This window comes from Parasteatoda tepidariorum, chromosome 10, assembly GCF_043381705.1.
Source record: "Parasteatoda tepidariorum isolate YZ-2023 chromosome 10, CAS_Ptep_4.0, whole genome shotgun sequence".
In the NCBI taxonomy this organism is placed as follows: domain Eukaryota; kingdom Metazoa; phylum Arthropoda; class Arachnida; order Araneae; family Theridiidae; genus Parasteatoda; species Parasteatoda tepidariorum.
Genome location: NC_092213.1, coordinates 20761748 through 20785807, shown reverse-complemented (window position 1 = coordinate 20785807; position 24060 = coordinate 20761748).

Sequence of the window (24060 nt, the reverse complement as noted above, 5' to 3'; positions counted from 1 at the left end):
TATATATATATTTAACGTACGTTACCATTTTCGCTTCATACTAAACCCATTCTATCACACTAAATTAATTAAAATTGCTGAGAGTTTAATCAATGAAGCTAATTAAAATATTCTTTCTAGCAAGGAATAAAAAAAATTAAATTATTGTACTCCAAAATTTTAAACAATTTCTCAATACCTAGGAAGAATAAATAAACCTACTCAAATTCTTTAAAACAAAACTATCAAAATAAAAAATATCATGTTAAATTTTGAAAGAAATAAAGCTTGACAAGTTGTCAGGTAATGTTGAAAGGCGTGAATCTTCATTTTTATGTAGCTACAAGCAAAGAAAACTTTTATTTTTATATTTTAGAAAACTTTTATTTTTATATTTTCCTTCATACGTATTTCCTACCATTATAACAATAAAACAGGTAGCATGAGTGGCAGACAGTTTGAAGCAACACTGTAACAACATACTTGTTAATATAAGCTAAGGTTTAAATGTATTTTTAAGAGTAGCAAGTAAAAAAAAAATTATTGGAACTAAGTCACGATTTACTGTCATTGTTTAACAAAAAAAAACAGAAATAAATATGTTTTAAAATAATTAAATATTAACACAGATATTTTTTAAGTAAGTAATGTAATAACCTATGTCATAATAGCAATTTTTCATAAATAATTTATGCATTGGTATAAAAGCAGTCAAATTAACTGGAAAATTAAGGAAAATTGCAAACATTTTGTTTTATTTAAAAAACTAAAAAATCACTTGGATCATGGGATTTATGAGACGCATACTTAATTCAAAAAACTACTTCAATATAAAAAAAAAAATTTAAAAGCGAATACATTTAATATAAACGATCAAAACTGAAACATTATAAATAAATAAATGATATTTAAAATAAATTGAAACTTTTTGTTATTGTTGTCGTAGGTCATTAAGGCAAGGGGGGCCTTTGCTTTTGTTTTCCTAAGGCGCCATCTATGACCAAGAATTCGACTTCCGCCACACCCATACATCTCGTCCGTTTATAGGGTGAACGCATTTATGCATCCATTCATTCATCTACAGATCGTAATTTTCTCCTCAACCAGAGAACGATCAATCTCCAATTCAATACCCCCAAAGGTATAATTTGTAATGGGAACATAAAGGATTTTGTGACCCAACAGATTTAACGTTCACTAGTCACTATTTACTTCACGGGAAATCTTTGGTCGGCTAAATTCGAACTCCCTGTCCCTGATCATTTAAAACTACCATTAAAAATCGTCATTTTAAAACTACCATTAAAAAGGAACCGTGGACACTAGCATTGAAACAATACTTACTAATGTGGAATGCACCTATTTGAAGCTTTTTTTTATCAAAATCAAATAAAGTTTATATCGAGTTTTATTTGTTATGAATATATGGACGGTATCTTGCATACAATGGATTAGTTTAAATTTTGAAGCTATTGATCTACTGGAAGGATATGGTGTCCAGTAATGGCCAGTCTTTATCTATATTTTGAAAATATTTTTAAAAATTTAGTTGTATTAAGGTTTAAAAATCAAAATTTAAAAAAGAACATTTAAAAAAAATTATCAGAATCTAATGATACTTCGCCGATTTTAAAAAATTGGGTGGGATTAAAATCATCAAAGCCCAGTTAATTTCCCTAGATAAAACTTACACGAGATTTCAAAGTGAAGAAAAAAGCGTTTCATTATCTATGAAAAATAACCGTTTTTTATTATTTTCTCTCTTATTAATCTTGATACACATTCGCTTAGTTTTTGAATACAAATTTATTATTTTTTTAAACTTTTAAATATTACTTTGTAATTTATAATATGTTGTTTTGTTGAACTATTTTTACGAAGATTCTAGAAATACAGATCTTAAAAGTGATGATTACTGAACACATTTTATGAGGTTAATTTTCTTATTAATATTGCTGCGGTTAAGTTTAAAGTTCTCATCAGAAGAGTTGTAATTAACGTACTGGCGTCGATGTACATCGATGCTCAAAACAATTAAAGGGTATTGAGATAGTGGGTTAATCTTGCCCCCGGAGAATTGCTTAAATGATTGATACATTATCGGCAGACGTAGTAGACTATATGAAATAAAAATTACATTTGTTTGTCAGAAAAAGAAATGCGTTTTATTGAGCATTTGGGATCAAAAGGGAAAACAAGCAATTTGTGCATATGAGAAAAACAAATAAAAAAAAAGGTGTTTCCTTCAAAGAAAATCGTTTTTAGTAGGGAGTATGGTTTCCCCGGATGGTCAGCAACGTTGAACACCTTCGAGACATCAAGTCACTTAGGTTATTAATGAGGGAAGGGGGGAGAGTTTGTGGGGCTAGTAGGCGTCCAGCAATTCATCTGCCTAGAATGTCAAAAACATTCTCGATTGGGCTCTTGTTCGGAGAACACGTTGGCTAATCCATTCGCATGATTCCTTCCTCCAAAAGGAAATCATTCACCAAGTTAGCACGATGTGGCCTGCAATTGTCGTCCATTAACATAACCTCATCTCCAACTGCTGCAGCGTAAGGGACGCAATAGGTCTGAGGATCTCATCCCTCAGAGAACCATTTCGAATGATATGGAGATCGGTGCCCCCATCAATGGAGATGGCAACATAGACCATCACTCCCCCACTACCAAATCTTACACTTTCGTACACGAACACAGGATTTTTTCTAGTGTCATGTTCCTTCCACATGAAAATATGCATATTATCAGGATGAGCAGAGAAACTGGACTCATCAGCGAAAAGAATATTGTGCCATTTATTTCTTCACCAGTTCACATGCTTTGTTGCCCACTCCCTGCTGGCGCGATTGTGCTTTGCTGATAACGTGACACACACCATTGGTCAGCGAGAATACATACCAACAGCGCAAAGGTGGTTTAGGATAGTTTGTGTCGAAACTGTGGTGTCAGTAGTCGAGTTGTTGAAGAGTGTCCTTCACATTTAGGTGTCCCTCAGCCGCTAGCGTTAAATTACGGTCTTCATTGGGCTTGGTTGCACGTCTATACCCTTGTCCTGGTCTTCAGCCTTCATTTTCAGTCTCCAAAAAACAGTTCCAGATTCTGGAAATCACACTTTGTGTAGCTCCAATGGCTTCTGCTACTTCGACTTTTGTTCACCCCCTCCCTAACCGGCCAACAACTCTCCAAGCTTATAATTCGATTAAAGACTTCGTTGAGACATCTCACTCACCGAAACTTTCTTAATGTCAATCATACTTTTCGCTTTACCTTACGTTCAGTTGAAAGTCAAATCAAATTTGCTGCCACTAAATCGTCGTCTTCGACTTCGAACTTAAACTTTGTATACTGTGAAGTTTGAAATTAAAAAAATTTGCATTTGTTACTCTTTTCTTTCATTTTATGCAATATATATATATAGATATTTGACTATACTGTTGCTTTATACAAGACTTACAGTGATTTTGAGCAGTGTTTATATTTATGGGCGTGTTAGTTGGTTCAATCCGTAGGAGAAACATTTATAATCTTAGATGCTTTAATAAATAACATGATATTTTTTGTCTATATTATGTTTTTGAATATTGCAATAATGGTTAATTTAAATTTGTTATAGTATTATTAGTGTACAAATTTTATTTACTAACTAATTTGTGATATAAATTTAATTTAATTTTGATTGAAATATTAATTTCTATCTACATGATTGTAAAATAATAGAAAAAGAACTTGATATTAAAAAAATGTCTTTAATATAAAGCTAATAATGTTTTTAATTGTCAAGAACCCAATTACAAGCTATATGCAGCTGTCTCCAAAAAACACTCTTAATCTGAAAAGATAAAAAAGCGTGATGATAGCAGGATTAATTAAGGAATTCCTTTAATTGAAATATTATTTAATTATACTTCTTAGGACAAGACGTTGACATGCATAAGTTATTGCATTTTCTTCCGTTTCATGAACAAATTTAATTACCCATTGATTCAAAAGTTTTTTTATTCCTCACTTTTTTTTCTCTTTGCAACGTTAAAAATAACGCTACTTAAATAAAAATAAAGATTGAGGAAACTGTAAAGTTAAAATACTTTGCTGAAATACAAAGCTGAAAGATAAAAAATGAAGAAAATAACATAAGTGGTTTCCTACTATATTTCTTTATTTTTGCATTTTTAAAAAAAAAATTTTTACAAAGCATGGAAATCCAGACAAAATTCTGATGCATTGAATTAATATTTCAATTTTTATTGCCATTTGACATATTCAATTTCACCAGCTAAGAATAAAGTCTCATAACATTGTTTACAGAAAACTTTAATAGTTTTTATACTTTTGGTATTTATATTTTAATGTCATTATTCTAGCTACCAGATTTTTAAATACGTAAAAAGTACCAAACTAAACATGAGATAAGTAACTAAAAAAAATTACGTTTGAAAACATTAATACACAAAAACATTTCAAAATGTACCACTATGCTCAACCAAAAAATTCCGGATCAAAATACGGTGAAAAATATCGGCACCCTGAGTACCGGTATTTTTTTTCATTCTTACCGGAACATGTTACTGAACAAAAAATTTGATATACCGAAATTTTTAATGTAATTATTGTAAAATCACTAAATCACTATAATTAATTAAATATTACTCTAAGAATAAAGGTACAAAATTAACGGTAAAAATGGATGTTACACTGTTAGAAATTTCTCGGAAAAAATGGCCAAATAACTATCTATTTAATTGTTACTTTACCGTATTTAAGCAAAACAGTCAAATAACCATAAATAAAATAAATGGTAATGAAACTATTAACAGGGAGAAAAATCGCTTATTAACTATTTTTACCAAAAACGGTTAAATAACAAGAATTTTACTGTACCAACTAAACCCACCTAATGAAGCAACTTAGTTTCTTGCAACTGCGTAGATATTATAGCAGAAAAAGCTAATCTGTCAATCTCATGACCGACAGAACCGGGGTTCGAATCCCAGCGTTAACACCTGCATTCCATTTAACAAGCATGAAGAATTTCCGATGCCCATTATCTAACTGGAAGTCTAACTCCTATGTCAAATAATTTTCCTGGTTGCTGCAAATGGTTAAAAAAACGTATAGTTTTGTATTCATCATTTTATAATCATACAAGCTGTAAACGGTTTCAAAACCATAAAGGTGAAAAGTATTCTTTACCGTAAACTTCACGGTTAATCAGATGGACGGACTGCCGCCGTTTATTTTACCATAATTTTAGAGTGAACATATATTTTACAATTCTGCACCCAAAGTTCCGCTACTTTATATCGTAATTTGATTCAAAATTCGTTATAGTATGTAAGGAGTCATAAGTCACAGAACTAACTTATAGTCAGGTTTTGAGGGCTTAAGTTGACATCTAAGAAACGATGAAGCAAGTTAGGAAAAAAAACAAATCAAAATTGAAACCACTGATAGTTAGAACAGCAAGTTTGGAAAAATTTAGGCTATCGGGACAAAGTAATGTTTATGATTTTTGAATTCTATTGTTTTTCTTTTGCATAATATTGTGAATCCTCGCATACTTTGACCTTACATAATATTTCGCATCTTTTTACTGACACACACCTATCTGCAGCCGCAAATTATTTCATGGCTTGAACATCACTTGGCTTTTAATTCTGTTTTTAAAGTGTGGCGTAACTACCACTACAAATATTAAAAACCAAATCACTAGTATATAAGACGTGTTAACTCGAGGCACATTTTGATAGATGAAGGTTGACACAGTCAAAAATTAAATCCCTTCAATGGTGACCCGGACGTGATATGATTTCGCTAACATGATGGACGGTTCACATTAAACAGTTAATTTGCTTAATATAAACTGCTCAAAGAAAGAAAAAGATCCGGTGAAGTAAATAAAGTCTCCCGGTAATAAACAATATAGAAAGGGGAAAAAAATTATGAACGAAATGCTATAAAAAAATTAAGAAAATGCAATGAGCAAAATCAACTAAATATATTTACAGCATGAATCAACTAGTGCTAATCGTTTATCGAATTCCATCGCAGAAAAAATTCTGGAAGGGGAGTAGTGTAGCGTAACTACCACTACAAATATTAAATACCAAATCACTAGTATATAAGACGTGTTAACTTGAATTAATCTTGAGGTACCTTTTGATAGATGAAGTAAGGGGAATTAGTTTTCGACAGTGACAACCTTCATCTATGATAGATGTCAATATATCACAGTCATATCACTGTCAAAAATTAAATCCCTTCAAAACATTTACCATTAAAATAATTCATATAAACTAAACTTTAATTTGCAATGCCAAATAAAACAATACTAGGAACCATTTTGAAAACTTGTTTCTTAAACAAATTGTAAAATCAGATAGTTAAAGGAAGTAAAGTTGACATATTGTCAAACAAAATTTAAAATGCTTTTCCTTTATCAGGAATAATTATTAGCAAATTCAAAACACTTTACATTTATATTGCGCACAACCTATTCTTTGTGAATCTTAATTGCTTTGATTTTGTTTTAAGGTCTACAGAAACAATTATTATTACTGTTTAGAATGTCATTTATGACAGAAACATTACTTAGCAACAAAAAGCTAACAATTAACTGAACTAAAAATATATAATCCTTGAAATAATAAAAAGTTTTAATTTTTAATCGTAGGTGCCGAGCAATTAATACCAGATAAATATGGTGCGCTGTAGTATGTTTTTTCTTCATTTTATCTAAAACGTAATAAAATGTATGTTTATATTTAAGCATAATTAATCTATTTTTTGTCATTTTGTTGTTTTTTTTTTATATTTTGATTCAGAATCAAAGTACATAGTTATTATTATTATTATAATTATTATATTATAAAAAAAATCTTTATATGTGATAAAAATAATATTATGTGAGAAAAATAATATTATACATCTTAAAAATTTTCAAGATGTTAAAAATTATTAAAATTCATGGGGGCTAAGCCAATTATTACTGGTAAATAAATTTAGCGCGCTATAATAAATTCTTCATTCATAAAATCTTAAACTCGACAACTTTGTATTTATAATTAAACACCTTTTATATTTTTTATTGTCCTGAGTTATTAAAAAAATAAAACTATTATTATTATGAATATTGTTTGCGCTATTATTTATGATAAAATTATTCTTTAAATATAAGGCCAAGATAATTTAATAAATTAAGTACTAAGGTTTATTTTTTGAATGTTAATAGTTTTACATTATTCCATCCATAGAAGTATGCGTGTTCAGATCGAAGTGAGAGTTCCTGTCAAGATTGTCAAGATAGGCGTGTTCAAATCGAAGTGAGCTTTACTACCAAGGTAGGTGTGTTCACATCACCTCCGGGTCACCAATGTGGGGAGAGTTGTTATCGACAAAGTCAACCCTCATCTATGAAAAGGTACCCCAACATAGAATCGAGTTAACAAGTCTTATATAAGGGAATTTGAATTGTATTTTTGTAGTGGTAGATGCACTACAATCTGTTTTTATTAAAAACCTTTATTAGAAACCTCTTAAAATTTTATTAGTAACATGTAGCCTTATTACAAACTACTTGCCCCTCACATTGATCCTGGGGACGAAAAAACGCGAGGCTCTTATCCATAAAACTTTTAAACCCATTATTATCATTGTTTTGATTATTTATTGTGCTCAAATTTTATTTTATGATAAGGAAAATATAATTTTTTTAACAAAACTTAGAGGATTTATTACATAAAATGAAACGATTTTTCAATATTAACCGTAGCTTTCAAGCAATCATTCCAGTTGAATAAATTTAGTTTGCTAATGCGAATTCTTCATTAATTCCATCTAAAATACAGCAAACCGTTTAGTTAGGAATCGAAAGTTACAATGCGCTAAAGCTGTTGAGGCTGCACGGGAATAATTCCTCTTTGTCTATATTCTTCCCTTCCACCTGAGTTGTATGTAAGCAACGTGAATGCATCGTCATTAAAGCTTATTTCGAGGGTCTTCTTTGAGTTTTATCTGGAATACTTTCTATTTTAAGTATTTTATTCCTTCATTGATTTTCAGATGGTAAATATGTTGTTGAATGTTGGCCAATTAATGCTGAAAACTATTAAGAAAACTATACAAATTTTTAAATATTTTTAATATTTGTCTTTTTATGTTATGCACGAAAATGAGACAGATATAAATGGGTTTTTTTTTAATTTATACTTTAGTTAAAAAAAATTGTGCCCACGCACACTGAAAAATCTTCCGCATCAAATTACTGCACTGGTAAGAGGGTTAAATAACAATTTATTTAATTGTTATTTTATCATATTCAAACAAAATAGTCAAATAACCATAAATAAGATGGTTTTCAAACTGTTAACTGTAGGAAAAACGTTTTATCAACTGCTTTCACCTAATACAGTTAAGCAACAAAAATTTTATCGCACCAACTAGGCCCACCTAATAAGTTCCTTGCCGAGAGTGCTACTCTGACAGACTCAGAACTGACAGAACGGGGGTTCGAGTCCCAACGTTGGCACCACAATATTTCCTCCTTTCCCTTCATATGAAGAGTTTCTAGTGTCCCGCACTCCCCAATTTGTGGCTCTGAGTTATTAGAATACGATACTCTCACCCATAGATGGCAGCACCATGAAACTACTAAACTACTCCTATGTGCAGTTGAATCAATTTTTTACCGTTTGGAAACCATGCTAATTGCAAATGGTTAAGAAACCATATAGTTTTGTATTCATGGTTTCTAAACCATATTAGTTGTAAACGGTTTAGAAAACGTGAAGGTAAAAAATGTTCTGCACCGTAAACTTTATGATAAATTGGATGGATGGACTACTGCCCGTTATTTTACTGTAATTTTAGAATTAAAACTCTAAGAACGAGTAAAAAGTACCCTCATTACGGCTGCCGGTACTTCTTACCGTAAAATTCCTTTTTAGCATAAAATTTTTATACCGTAATTTTTATAGTAACATTTACTACAAAATCCCTGAATTACGGTAACTAAATAAGTATTATTGATATGATTATGTTATAAAACTTTAAGGTAAGGATGCATTTTTTGGCAAAAGGGATTTTATGGATGCTGTTAAAAGGGTGCCAGAACTTTTTACCGTTTCGGTCCGGAATTTTTCACAATGCATTCATTGTTGATTTACAAATCTAATTTCGATCTTTAAGTTGTGAAAGAACAAAAAATTTCAAAAAACATTTATTTAAAATAGTAAAATACAAATTTAATGTGATGAAGAGCTAAAGCACAAATTTAACTTAACTAACCTTCTTTAATAAGTACTTTACAGTAAAAATAATGATTTGATAACACAGTTGTGAATTTAGAAAATGAGTTTATTGTAATTTTGAGGTAATTATAATTTTGATTTCACTTTGTTGAAATATTTTAATTTTTTTTTCTCTTATTTTTAATTTTTAGTTTAAAATGTGTGATGTGCTTACTTAAGTTCAGAGAATAAACTTGTACTTTTTGCAAAATTTTTCTTAATACTGAAAGCTTTATTACGAATGCTACCGAAAAATACTTATTGGAAATCTAGCTTACGCATTAGAGGAAAAGCAACTTTAAATAAACTTATTGTAAATTGATGATGAATTTAATCAGTATGCATTATGCTAAATTTTATGAAAGCGTGTTAATGGTTGAAGATGATGCATTAAGCAAAAAATATATAAAGTAATATATTTATTCACCATACACATAAATAAATAAACGATTGTACAAAAGTTTGGTGTTTAGTTGCCACCATATTCGGTATTGAGGTAAATTGACTTTTTTACAGTGTAATTTATCATATTTTTTTTATTTATGTTTTCACTGTAATAGTTTTTATTATTTATTTGTTTATAAATTGTTTGTTTCAACAACGTCTTGTTTCAACAACGTTGTTTTCAAACAACGCGCATTTTCGCCCATTAGAATCAATTTATGCCCTCATTGCAAAAGCATTTTGTAATATATTAACAATAATTCTTCCAAACAGTTATTATTTTGTCAATGTTTTACAATTTTTTGCACGATTAACACAGTTCTGTACATAAAAACATATTTAGTTTACCTCAATACCCTGTTACGGTTACATTTATTTATTTGCTCATTTTTAGTTTGTTTATTTACAGACAATACATATTTTTCTTCTCATCAAAATCAATTTATGGTTTTGTTGCAAAAATATTTCTATAAAAAACTGGCACATTTTTAGTGAAATACTCGCACTAACTCTTTTAAAAAATTGTTATTTTATTACTTTTATCAACTTTCTTGAGTCACTTTCTTTTATTTTATAACCGTCGTTGAACAGCGAACCCAATTTCGGGTTAACGGCAACTAAAGTTCAACTCCGTCACCTTGTAATTTTGAAACCAATCCAGAAAACAAGAGAACTCCTGGATCAAGTAGTGAGAGAAATTCGCCTTTGTGGAGAACTTTTTGATGGAATTAACCCGCACTTGCATTACACAGAGAGAAAACCCACGAAACCCTCCCACGGCTAGCCTGACGGCAAAGGGACTAACTCATGATTCGTCTACCAATGAGGATATTTTTACTTCAGCACTGTGGTCAGTGGGAGCTGGGTGCGGAATTCGTATCGACCAGCCATTGCTGGGATTCGAACCCGGTTCACGTGATTGAAAGGCAAACGTCCTATTCCCTGAGACGTCCTATCTCTAAATTTCATAAATTTAAAAAATGTCAAAAACTGAAAGTCTATCTTCCATTATTGTAATCTTTAAAGGGAATTTTCATGAACAGAACAAAATGCTATTCAAAATGAAAATAAGCAACAACAACAAAAATTTAACATTTAAAACATTTCTTTGTGCCAATTTATGTAGTTATCAATAAAATAAATATTTTAACCGCTAATTAGTGTGACACTTCGTTGGAAGAAATGTAATAGATTTTTGAAAATTTTCCTTTTTCTGACATCGCATTATTTTTGTAAAAGCTAGCGAAATAATTAATTTCAACAAAAAAATTTGAGAGAGATAATTTTTTTGAGATATTATAATATTTTTTCGCTTCTGTCATCTATTCGAAAAATATAATCTATAAAATTTAATTCTTAAGTTTTCTTAAATTTGTAAAAAAAGGTTTAATACAAAAATTGGATTTATAATAAATCTCAAATTGTCTAAACAAAATTTCTTTCATTTCGTGATAAAAGATATTTACTTGTGACAAAAGAACTTTAACTAATCTATTTTTATGTCATTTAAAAGGTACTTACAAGGAATTTATGTCACTTTTAATAATTATCTATCTCTTCATTACTAATAATAAATCTATTTATTCTTAATTTGTCCTCAGAATAATGGATTTCCGAAAATCACCTTGTCACTGACTTTATTATGAGAAGGCAAATGTCAAAGGGGAAGAGATCAACATTTTCATTTAATCACCAAATAAGCAGTAATCGTTTAGTGACAGTATAAATGCAGTTTAACCGTTTCTAAATCTTTCTTTGTCGAAAGTTATGCGCTTTAACGATTGACAAACAAATGTGCACTGAGGAAAGAAAATGGTCAAACTACCAGAATATGCTAAAATTTACCGTATTTCTGGCTCTAGGCGAGCACAATGAAGCTGAGTAATTTTTACTAAATTGCTTTGGTAATGATTTTGGTAAAATTAATTACAAAATATGATTTTATAACATGCGATAAAATTTGGTAAATGCAATAAATTTGGTAATTTTATAATTTGCTTCACATTGCGTGTTTTGTATGATTTTTAGGATCTGTACGAAATAGAGATAATATGGTCAAACTACCATGATATGATAAAATTTACCGTATTTCTGACTCCATGCGAGCACAAAATAGCTGACTAATTTTTACCAAAGCGCTTTGGTAATATTTTTGTTAAAATTAATAATAAAATATGGTTTTATAACATGTGATAAAATTTGGAAAATGTAATAAATGTGGTAATTTTATCACTTATTACATTGGTATTTTCCATTGAGTGTGTTATATGGTTTTTAGGATACGCACGAAATAGCGATAGCATGGTTAAAAATGATCAAAGCTAGCAGAATATGATAAAATTTACCGTATTTCTGGCTTAATGGAGCACATAAAAGTCTTTGCTAATATTTTTGCTAAAATGAATAGTAAAATATGGTTTTATAACATGTGATAAAATTTGATAAATGTAATAAATGTGGTAATTTTATCACTTATTACATTGGTATTTTCCATTGAGTGTGTTATATGGTTTTTAGGATAAGTACGAAATAGCGATAGCATGGTCAAAAATGGTCAAAGCTAACAGAACATAATAAAATTTACCGTATTTCTGGCTCAATGGAGCACATAAAAATTTGAGTGATTTTTGCCAAAGCGCTTTTGTAATGATTTTGGTAAAATGAATAATAAAATATGGTTTTATAACATGTGATAAAATTTGGTAAATATAATTAAAGTGGTTATTTTATCTTTTATTATATTGGTATTTCCCATTGCGTGTGTTATATGGTTTTTAGGATATTCACGGAATAGAGATAACATGGTCAAAAATGGTCAAAGCTAACAGAATGTGATAAAATTTACCGCCGTATTTCTGCCTCTATGGCAGCTTAAAATAACTGAATGATTTTTATTGAAGGGTCTTGGTAATGATTTTAGTAAAATTAACAATAAAATACGGTTTTGTAGAGTGTGATAAAATTTGGTAAGTAATAAATTTGATAATTTTATCATTTACTACATTGGCATTTCACATTGCTTGGTATTTAGGATATAGATGGAGCAGACATATCCATCTGCGATATTAATAGTATTTAAATATGATACAGCGAATCTACTCCCTGACGAAACATAAATAATATTCAAATAATTGTCTACTAGTTATGTTTAAGCTAAACTATTTAAACTTGTATCTTTTTATTTAAACAACAGAAGCCCTTATAAGGGCCAAAACATAAGCAACACTACATAACATGAGCCCTACAACCATCACATGGAACACAACGCTAATGTCGTGACTAAATTAGAGAATTGAGAATTACTATTTATCTTTGAGGCTTCGTATCTCGAAATCTATCAATTTTTGGATCAGAATGTTTTGAACAACAGCGCATTACATTTTCAGCTAATTTGGCAAAGAATAATAATAATTGAAACCAGAATTTTCGGCAAACGGTCAACGTATGAACGGAAAAATTACTAAGTGAATGGTCAATTTTGGTCTTTGATACTAGAATTATGGTCTTTTTCTAAAAGAAATGTCATTTAAAAAACATTTTGGTAATCTTACCTGAATTTTTTTTCTGTGTGAGTTGGTATTATGTATGGGCAGATCTCTAAGACCTTTAACTTTTGATAATTAAAAAAATAATAATAAGTAATAGGCACACTATTTTTACACCTCCAGAATTGTTTGAAAATGTATAAAATATCAGAAAATAATCGTGAATATCGAAAATTTTGATGCCCTTATGAGTATAAACAAACATTTTAAATTTTTGCTTTCACGATCTGATATTTTATGCCCATTATTTTTTATTATTTTTTTATTATCAAAAGTTAAAGGTTTTAGAGGTCTGCCCATATATAGAAGGATATTACTTATTTAAAAAATTAATTGGGTTGATATTCTAAATTCCTGTATTTGTAATATCAAATTAGCGAATTGGGATGTAACAATACTTTACATTTCTAAGAGTTAGAAACTATGACATCTAAAGTTTAAATTAAATAGTCTAAAGAATGTGATAAAAGAAAACTTTTTTCAATAGGTTCTAATTGCAAAGAAAACTCCATAAAAAAGTATAAAGAAATTCTTTTTATCTTGTTTTTAGATCCTTGACCCAAGGGCACAACCAAGAAGCATAATGAAAGCTGCATAAATAAAGTTTTTAATTTCAGTATTGTGTATAAAAAAAATTTAATTAGCAGCGAGAATAAAAAACAGTTAAAAAAAGGAATAAATGTGAATTTTTTTATCTGATTTTTATTTTTTAGAAACTAAGTTAGATATTATTGTGCAATGTTTTCACTTAATTAGTTTTAGATACATTATATAAAAAAGCTCGAAATAGTAATAACATCAAGTATTTATATTTTCCTCACACCATATTTTCAAGACCGCGTCGGTACCCTATAAACTGAGAGTCTGGAATTAAATTAAATCATAAAAACGGAATGAGTATTTAAATTAAATCTTCGCGTCTGATTTAGAAACTTAAAAAAATGCAAATGTAATCAATAACCCTATTTGAAATGTGTTCCTCGAACAAATGAAATCAGGATTGCATCTTGTTCAGTAATAATCTTATAGATTGATCAAATGTAATTCATGTAGATTCTTTTACTTCTTTTTCCCATGCTAGAAAATAAATTTCTTTCGCGTTGATTTTAAGAGGGAACAACATGGTAAAATTTTCAAAAAAAATGAGAATACATTGATTGCATTTTTTTGATAGTTTATCCTTTTAAGATTATTGTTCCAGAATATTCAATTATTTTTCCTATAATTGTAAAAGCTACAGCATAATACCAAAAAATATACATAGGGGAAGAAAGCTAACTTCGATAGACAAGATGCAAACCAGTCCTTTTATATACAATGTGGCACATGTATATAAAATGTAAATAGATGAAACTGCAACAGATTTAGTTGCAATAATTTTTAATGAAGATTGCAAAAAGTTATTGTCTGTTTTATTAGAAACAAATTAATGCCCAGCAGCCTAAGGATATGCCCTAAATGAAGATGGCTGTGGAATTTCGGCTGCTACTCTAAAAAAATATGAGGCGTCACGTGATGATAATTGACAGGAAAAGGGGCTAGACTAGCAGTTGAGGTAGCTAAAGATGATTAAGAAGAAGCATCTTATAGACCTGATTAGTTGTAAAACTTCATGTATTTATATGGATCACAAAAATTTAAGCGCAATTTACTCGAAACTATGTTTTTCTTGCTTACTACATCTCTAGTTTGCAGAATTTTCAACCGATTACACAATATTCCAAATAAATATAGTTTTCATTTCACATAGGTTTTTCTGAATTAGATTAATTGTTTTTGAGTAATTTACGAAAATGTAACTTATTTTGGGGTATTTTTTTTATTCTTTTTCAAAACCAGATAGTTTAGGGAAAAATTTAGTTTTTAAAAGTCCTGCGTGAAACGAAAATTATATTCATGAGCGCTAAAAAAAATCAAGTTTGGATGATTTCTTTCTCAACTTATGAGTACAGCAAGCTATGGATAATTTTTTTTTTAAAAAAAAATAAGTTTTATGCATTATATTACACAAGTGCTAATTTATTAATTTTTTTGTTTTTGTAGTACATTAGATATTTACAATAAGATGAAAAACTCTATTAAGTTTATCACAACCGTTGTAAATTTCTTTAAAAATATCCTACTTTTTTATATGCTTCCACTGTGTTGTTCCCTTTTAATTGTTGACTCACGTCTTATAGCCATGCACTTTAAATAATTGGCAGATTTTTCGATTTGAAAAAGGGTTTATATAAGGATTAATATACTACTTTTCAAAACACAAAATTATTCCTTTTGTTCTTATACGAGTAAGTATTTTTTTCAAATGCCCAACCGATTGACACTTGTCTGTTTAGGTATAAGTAGGGCAGATTTTTTAGCCACTCTTTCAGGGGCACCATATTAGGTGGGTCACAGTGAGAACAGAAAGTACGTATTGAGAATGAAAGAACATTCATGCTACAGTGAAGAGAACAAAAATTATTGAAAAATATTACATATTAAATGGCGGAAAAGATTAAGAGAGGATCCCCACATACAAAAGATCAGTTAAAGCGACTCTGACAATTCCCATTGGAACAAAAAAATTTTGTTTGAGTCAGTAGTAATATGAGGTCAACACCAAAAAGTAAGATTTAGCAAACAAGGAAATGCCAGGAAACAAATTGTAGAATGAAATAAGAATATTGTTAACATGACATAATGAAAACTGAAGAATTAATCTACATAAATAATAATTATTCAGAATAAAATTGAAAAAAAATGTTCGAATGGATAATTATTATATATTATTATAGGTATTTATGGGTCATAATAATAAACAATTAATTAAAATATTCTAATCCAATGTATTGTGGAAATAACATATTGAAAAAATAGCTTAGTTGGCTGTCATAATTTATTACATAAATTACATTAAAAAGGTCGAAATTAAATCACACTAAAAATTATTAATTTAATAAAAATATACCCTATTAAAATAACGTAATTAAATTAATGTCATTCACGCAAATTAATTAAAGCATGTATTACAATTTAACTAGGTAAAATATAGCAAAATGTATTTATGTTGTAAAATAAACATTTCATATGTGGTATACAATGCCCCACATGCCTTGTCCGGAATTCGCACCCAGGACCTTTCTGATGTCAGGTCAGCTCCCTAGTCCTTTCACAGTCCGGTCGGCTGGAGTAAGTATTATATATATAATTTTGAAAATTACTTTTAATTTCCACTCTTTAAAGTATGTTTACTTCGTAAAAGTTTAGTGATTCCTTTTAGTTTAATGTTACGCCAGAAACAATGTATCAGTACAGTTAAGATGATTTTTAAAACAACTAAAATCACTTTTTATTAAACAAGATCTACGCAAACATTAATTTCCTAAGAATATTTGTTAAGATCAATTTTTTTCTTCACTAAATCTTATTTTCGGATATAGCAATAATTTATTTAGATTATATTTTCCGAACACATATAAAATATATGCATTAATAGCCTTTATTTTTCCTGCTTATCATCGGAAGACATCTTTTACGGTAAGAAGTCATCTAATAAACACCATGACATAAAATCGTTATCCAAATCTTTTAGGATCATATAACAGGCTTAAGTTGTGTCATAAACTGCGTTATAGGATTCTTACGCCATAGAATAAAACTAGCGATGAGACATAAAAAGTTTATCTGACTTATTGAATAGTGGACAATTCCTTAGAGCTCTATCACAATTTATCTTAGACAGAACATACATTCAGATTATAATAAAAATTGTTATTGTAAAATGTACTGCTCAAATTTCTGCAAAAATATGTCAGAGTAGCTCCGAAATGAATAATAGTCGAAACAACCAAACCCATGTAACCAAAATTTAAACAGCATGCACTCATTTTTAAGCAAAAAGAATAATCTCCAACGTGAAATGGAACACAGTTTATCTTAGACAGAACATACATTCAGTTAATAATAAAAACCTTTAACTGTAAAAAGTATTACTCAAATTTCTGCAAAAATATGCCAAAGTAGCTCCGTAATAAATAATAGTCGAATTAACCGAATCCGAAATTTAAACAGCATGCAATCATTTTTAAGCAGAAAGAATAATCTCCAACGTGATGTGGAACGCAGTTTATCTTAGACAGAACATACATTCAGATAATAATAAAAATCTTAATTGTAAAAAGTATCGCTCAAATTTCTGCAAAAATATGTCGATATAGCTCCGAAATAAGTAGTAGTCGAATTAACCGAACCCATGTATCCAAAATTTAAACAGCATACATTCATTTTTAAGCAAAAAGAATAATCTCCAACGTAATGAGGAAAGCAGTTTATCTTAGACAGAACATACATTCAGATAATAAAAACTTTTACTGTGAAAAGTATTGCTCACTGCAAAAATATATCAGAGGAGCTCCGAAATAAATAATAGTCGAATCAACCGAACCCATGTATCCAAAATTTAAACATTATAAACTCATTCTTAAGCGAAAAGAATTATCTCCAACGTGATGTGGAACGCAGTTTATCTTAGACAGAACATACATTCAGATAATAAGAAAAGCATTTAATTGCAAAAAGCATTCCTCAAATTTCTGCAAAAATATGTCGATATAGCTCCGAAATAAATAATAGTTGAATTAACCGAACCCATTAATCCAAAATTTAAACAGCATGCACTCATTTTTAAGCAAAAAGAATAATCTCCAACGTGATGTGGAACGAGTGAGACGTTTGTTGGCTGTCGACAGGATTCGAACCAATGAACTTCGGTTTCGCAGTAAGATGGTATAACCCACACAGTTACACGAACCAATCCAGTTACAGTTAGAAAACATTGCGTAATGACCGCCGCAATGACTCGTCATGACTCATGATGTATTAATTTTTAATTTCATTGGTCTAAAGGGTTACAATTAGAAAAATATGGTTCCAATTGCTTTGTCGGAAGATCGGTAATTTTAATTTCCCTTTTTGTTCCCGCTATGTCTTAAAAACTTTTAAGCGAATGAAATATATGAAGCTTACTAACTCGACATGGATTTGGTTGTACAGTGTTAAAAAAAAGCGGAATACTCTGAATTACTTTTGTTCTAATGATCGGGTCTCTGCATTTTAGGATTCAATCTGTATGACTCGAGGGGGTATGACCTCAAATATGCTAATTAGTTTGGACTGACGATATTTTAAAATACAAAATCAGTCACAAAAACGTACTTTCCCTGAAAAAACATACCTTTTCTTCAACGGATTCGGATTTCTTGCCTCCAAAATAACAGGGACCCCAGCAATCTGGGAAATACGATCCCATAAATTTGGTTGGGGTGAAAGGTCAGAAGTTTGGAAACCGTAATATTAATTTAACTTTTTGCATATTTCATCGTATATTTCGTCCGATAATTTTCTAGCGAAATGAAAAAAAAATTTCACGTACTTATAAAAATTTTTTATGCAAAAATAATTCCACGCAAAAATATTTTTAGTAAATATTGATTATTTTTTATTATTTTACTTAATAGTCGAATAAATTGTATCTGAAAGGTTTACCTCATATTAAATAACGTAATTTCACATGGAAAAATACGAAGTTTGATCGAAATTGGCAATGAGAAATTAAAATTTAATATAGTCTCATATTTAACGTCGCCATATGTTTTTGTGTCTGAAATCGCAACTTAAGATATCATCTGCACTAATTAATTAACATATTTCAGGTCATCTCCTCGAATTATTAAGACTTACTCTAGAATGTGAAGATCCGATCATTAGATTAAAAGATATTCAAGGTTTTCAGTTTATTTTTTTGGAGCACTGTGCATACTATACAGTGCTAATACTCTACGCATATACCATGAATTTTAATTGCTATGCATTTATAAAAAAATACTAAATAACAATCACTTTTTAAATGACAATAATTTTGCCCGTATCCTCATTCTCTATGACCATTTAAGTTGTTTGAAAACTTATATAAAAGGTTAGATATACTTTTTTCTATATCATTAATAAGCCGATTCATTAAGATTTCGTGTTTTTTGTTTTATTAACGCTGTTATATTTAAGTAAGAGAAACATGCTGATTATGGCAAATAATAATTGAAGATCACTATTCAATGACAATAACAATAGTTTACGTTCCTCTTCCCTGTAATAATTGAGTTTTCAAAAGTTAAAGGTTTTATATACAAATTGCTCACTTATTAATACATGATACCATTAATGTGAATATCTTTATTCGCTAATTTTTTCATGTATTTATTCTTTACTTTTCTTTTACGTAGGTTTCTTCTTTTGTTCACTGAATATATGAAAAACATTTTACAGTAAGAGTTGCCATTATTAAGCATTAAAAATTATTTAATAACGATTCATACTAAATTATAATAACTTCAGTCTACACTCTTTTCTCCAATACTTATCTATATTTAAAAACCCATAAAAAGGTTTCCTATACTATTAGCTAATTCAATGATGCACTGATCTTCTTTTGTTACCTCACTATATTAAAAAAAAGATTACACCAAAAAATTTATAGTAAGTAAGAATTTTTATAAAAAGTGCCATATATAAAAATTATTGAATGAATATCACAATTAAATTGCAGTAGTCACAGTCCGTATCTTCTTTTTCTGCAGGAATCTGGGCTTTAAAATATCAAGNAGTTATTAACAATTTTTGACAGTCGTGCACTTGTTACAATTGTCCCCACTTACGGGGTCAATTGTAACAGTTCATAAATTCAACTAAAACATAGTTAATTATACATATTATCATAGTTGTGATACATTTTTTAATTGTTTAAAATGGTAGCGATATTTTAGGAGTAAAAATAATAATGAGCAAAGACCTAAAAGGTTAAACTTTTAACTTTAAGGGGTTAAAATTTTTAATTTATGCTGTGAATGGCGACAAATAAAATAATACACATGCAACATAATATAAATGATACAGGAAACTATTGGTGGTTCTTAAAGAGTTAAGTAATGGTTTGTAAACATAAGATGATTTATTTTCAGCTGTTACAGTCGTCTCTTTACTTATTGTTACAGTCGTCCCCAAGACGCTATTTCAGCTTCAATTGTTAAAAACAATGCTAGTTAATTAACAAAACTAATATTTTCTTTAAATGTTAATTAAGGTGTCCACTTACATATTCTATTAATAATAATTATTTGTTTAAACAAAATTACTTTGTTACAATATAATATTCTAATATCAAAAAAAGTACTTACCTAGCGTTAAAATATCTTTTGTGATGTAACTCTTTCAAAAGTACATAAAAATGGTTACCAGCAGGGGTGTGCATGTAGATTTATTAATTACACCTTATGCGCCACCTAGGAACCAAAGCTAGGACCCAACACTCGAAATTTTTGCTCTGTTGCAATCGTGCCCTCTTACAATTGACTCCACTTTCCTCTACAGAATATACTCTTATGTAAATGTTTTTTGTGGGAATATATACACAGTGTTGAACGTCTGTAAAGCGTGGTGAGGAGATGTGGAAGTTAGTATAACTATCTTTGGTATTTGTTGTTGTGGAGCATGCCACGGACGCTGAGTGGTTCCAACCACAATCTGTCATTCTATTAAAATTAGGGTAATATAGCGTAGTTCTAGTGCGGCGCAAACAAAGCATGAATACCGCTATATCCCTTTCCAAGCTTTTTGATAGTACCAGCATGTGCCAGGATTGTTTGCAGAACAATACTGAAGAGGAATTGCAGTCCATTTTCCTTGGTGAGATTCTAGTGTTTGTTGCTTACTAGTAGTAAAAATTCTAATTCGACGCTTCTAATCGAATGAAATAAACTGTTTTATGTTTTTAATTCTACCCCTTAGGTCGTGATTACGATGTCTAGACAGCTCTGCGCCTAAATCCCTCTTACACTGGAAAGATTTTGCAGAAGCATTGTGCTAATTGAGAGCCTGTAGCATCATGCAAATCGACCAGTTATTTCCAGAATTCGAACTTGTGGCAGCATTGGGAAAGAAGCGTAAAATCTTCTGTTTAAGCAACCGTGGCTCGATGTGAGTTTCTTATACTGTTTTTATTTATAAAAGACTGCTTTTAAAGCCTATTATCAACTCACTGTTTGAAATAATTTATTCAACTAACCACGGATGTACTCAGTTCTACCCCGTATTATTCGAATCATCTACAAAGCACCCAGTTCTAAACACAGAATTTTTTATACAATTCGCTAATAAAATATCTAATTAAACATCGATAAGTAATTAATTTTAAACGCATGTAAAGTCTCAGTTCTACATCGCAGAAGAATTTAATCGATTCATTTATAAAATACTTTATTTACAACGTAGAATAATTTATTCTAACACCGTAACCGATTTTAATACAGTACATACCCCCATGATTTTAATACTTTATTAAAAAAAAATGGCGTCAAATTTTCTAAAAATGCATGCATATGCTATAATATATTAGCGAAAAAATTTTTTAAATAATTTTCCCTTGTCCTAGTCATTCTTGACGTAAAGCAAAAGTAGCGCTTAAATCGCTGATAAAGCAAATCTGATGTGAGATGAGTAGATAAAGGCTTAGTATTCCTTGCTTAAAATGTTCAACTCTTAATTTCGTTATACGCATTTTCGTGTTTTATTTACACAATATTATTAATAGCTGCATTTGAGAGGTTCAAATAGGGGACACTTTATTTTTTTTCATAATTTTTTGGTATGAGGGAGAATTTTGATATTGATATCAAGTAAAAGGGAAAGTGTCGAATTTTCCAAAAAATTATAACTATGCAATAATATGTTTGGAAATTTTTTTAAAATAATTTTCTCTTGTCTTAGTATTTTAAGAAGTTAAGCATAGGTGGCGCTTGAATCGCTGATAAAGTAATTATTATGTGAGACGGGTAGAAAAAGGCTTAATAGTCCTCACTTGAAATGTTCAACTCTTAATTTTGTTATGCACACTTTCGTGTTTTATTTGCACAATATTATTAATAGCTGCATTTGACATGTTCAACTAGGGGACACTTTATTAATTTTTTATAATTTTTTGGTATGAGATAAAATTTTGATATTAAAATCAAGTGACAGGTTGGGTGTCAAATATTCTAAAAACACATACATATATATATTCGTAAAATTCGATATTTCGTAATATTCATATGCTATACTAATTCCCAGTTTTTCTATAGCTAAAGAAAAAATGGAGCTTAAATCTCTGTTTTAGCAATAATGGTTTGTGACGGGTTGAAATCGACTTCGAAACCATACATTTAAAGTTTATAACTCTCAATTTACTCATACATTTCCGTGTTTTAGTTACATAATATTAAAATCAAATGTGTATTTTGTAGAATTTATTATACATTATATCGCAGAATTTTACATTCAATTCTCAAAGAAATTATCTTCTAAGAATAATTTAAGTAGAATACTTTCTAGTAGAATAATTTATTTGAATCGCACATAAAGTATCTGAGCAGTAGAATAATTTACTTGAATCATTTATAAATTACTCAGTTTTACATAGTAATGCTAAAACGAGTTTCGTTGTAATTGGTTTTGATTTTAAAGCATGATGAACCAATTTATCACTGTTATTATGTTATTTATCATTACGCATTTTAAAATGAATTTAGAAAAATATTATTAGATTTAAAAATATATATATTATTTTTTTCAAATCAAATATTATTTTTTTCAAGACTTGTTTTAACAAATTCCTCAAATACTGCTTTTATTGTTTAGTAGATGACATGCATATTATTGCCAATTCACAACTTTAAATAATTGATTCATATTGGAATGAAAATCTTCCAACATTCATACCATTTCTACACCGTCAGGCTAAGATACTACCGAATTTTATCCTTCAGACACTTTAACAGAGAATCGTCAGTTTCTAGTCAAAACTTTCAATTAATAATTAGATCAAATATGGGTCAAAATTTTGGTTAAAACAACGAATAAGCTCAGTGATTCAAAACAATGGTAAATATTTCTGAAACAGTATCCAGCTATGACAATCTATCCAGTATATGACAATCACAAGATAATACCAATATTTGTCGCGTTATAATATAAGACTGAGATTGAATTTGATCCGATTTATAAGCTTTTCGCGTATCTAAATAAAGCCTATGGAATGCGTTAGATCCACTAGAATTGCATAATTGGTGTGAATTGGAGACTAAATTAATTTAATCTTTCATTTAATTTAATTACCGATGCTATTCATAACAGTACAACGTAGTTTCATCCTCACTAAATTGTCATGAAATTTTAGGGAAGAGATTTTTTTTACCAAGCAGCACATCGAACGAGAAGGTCAACTTATCAACACACATATTTGCAGAAAAATTACGCAGAATCAGGAAATAAAGAATACATTATTTGTTAATACATAAATCAAAACTTGTAAAAGGATGCAGAAAAACATTGTTGGTGGATAACTCCGGGAAAATATAAACGAAGTAAATTGTTTCGGTAACATTGTATAAAAAATAAATTGAATTTTTCAAATAAAAAAGGCGACTTCCTGCATTTCGAATATCAAAAGGATTAGTTTACTTTGAAAGTCGTAGCGAAAAAGGTTTAAACTAGTTTCCTGTAATTGCTCCAAAATTCTTAAATCCTTTCAAAGAAAGCAACCAAAAAAATTAATGAATAAATAACTAGAACTTGAGAAAAGATTTTTTGTGTTATAAGAACAAAAACTGTTATATTTTGATTGAAATATTACTTTACTGAGATTGAGGAAATAGAATATATTGCATTATTTTTCACTAGCTGAGTTGCTTTTGATATCTTTCATAGTAAATAGGAAATTTATATATATATATATA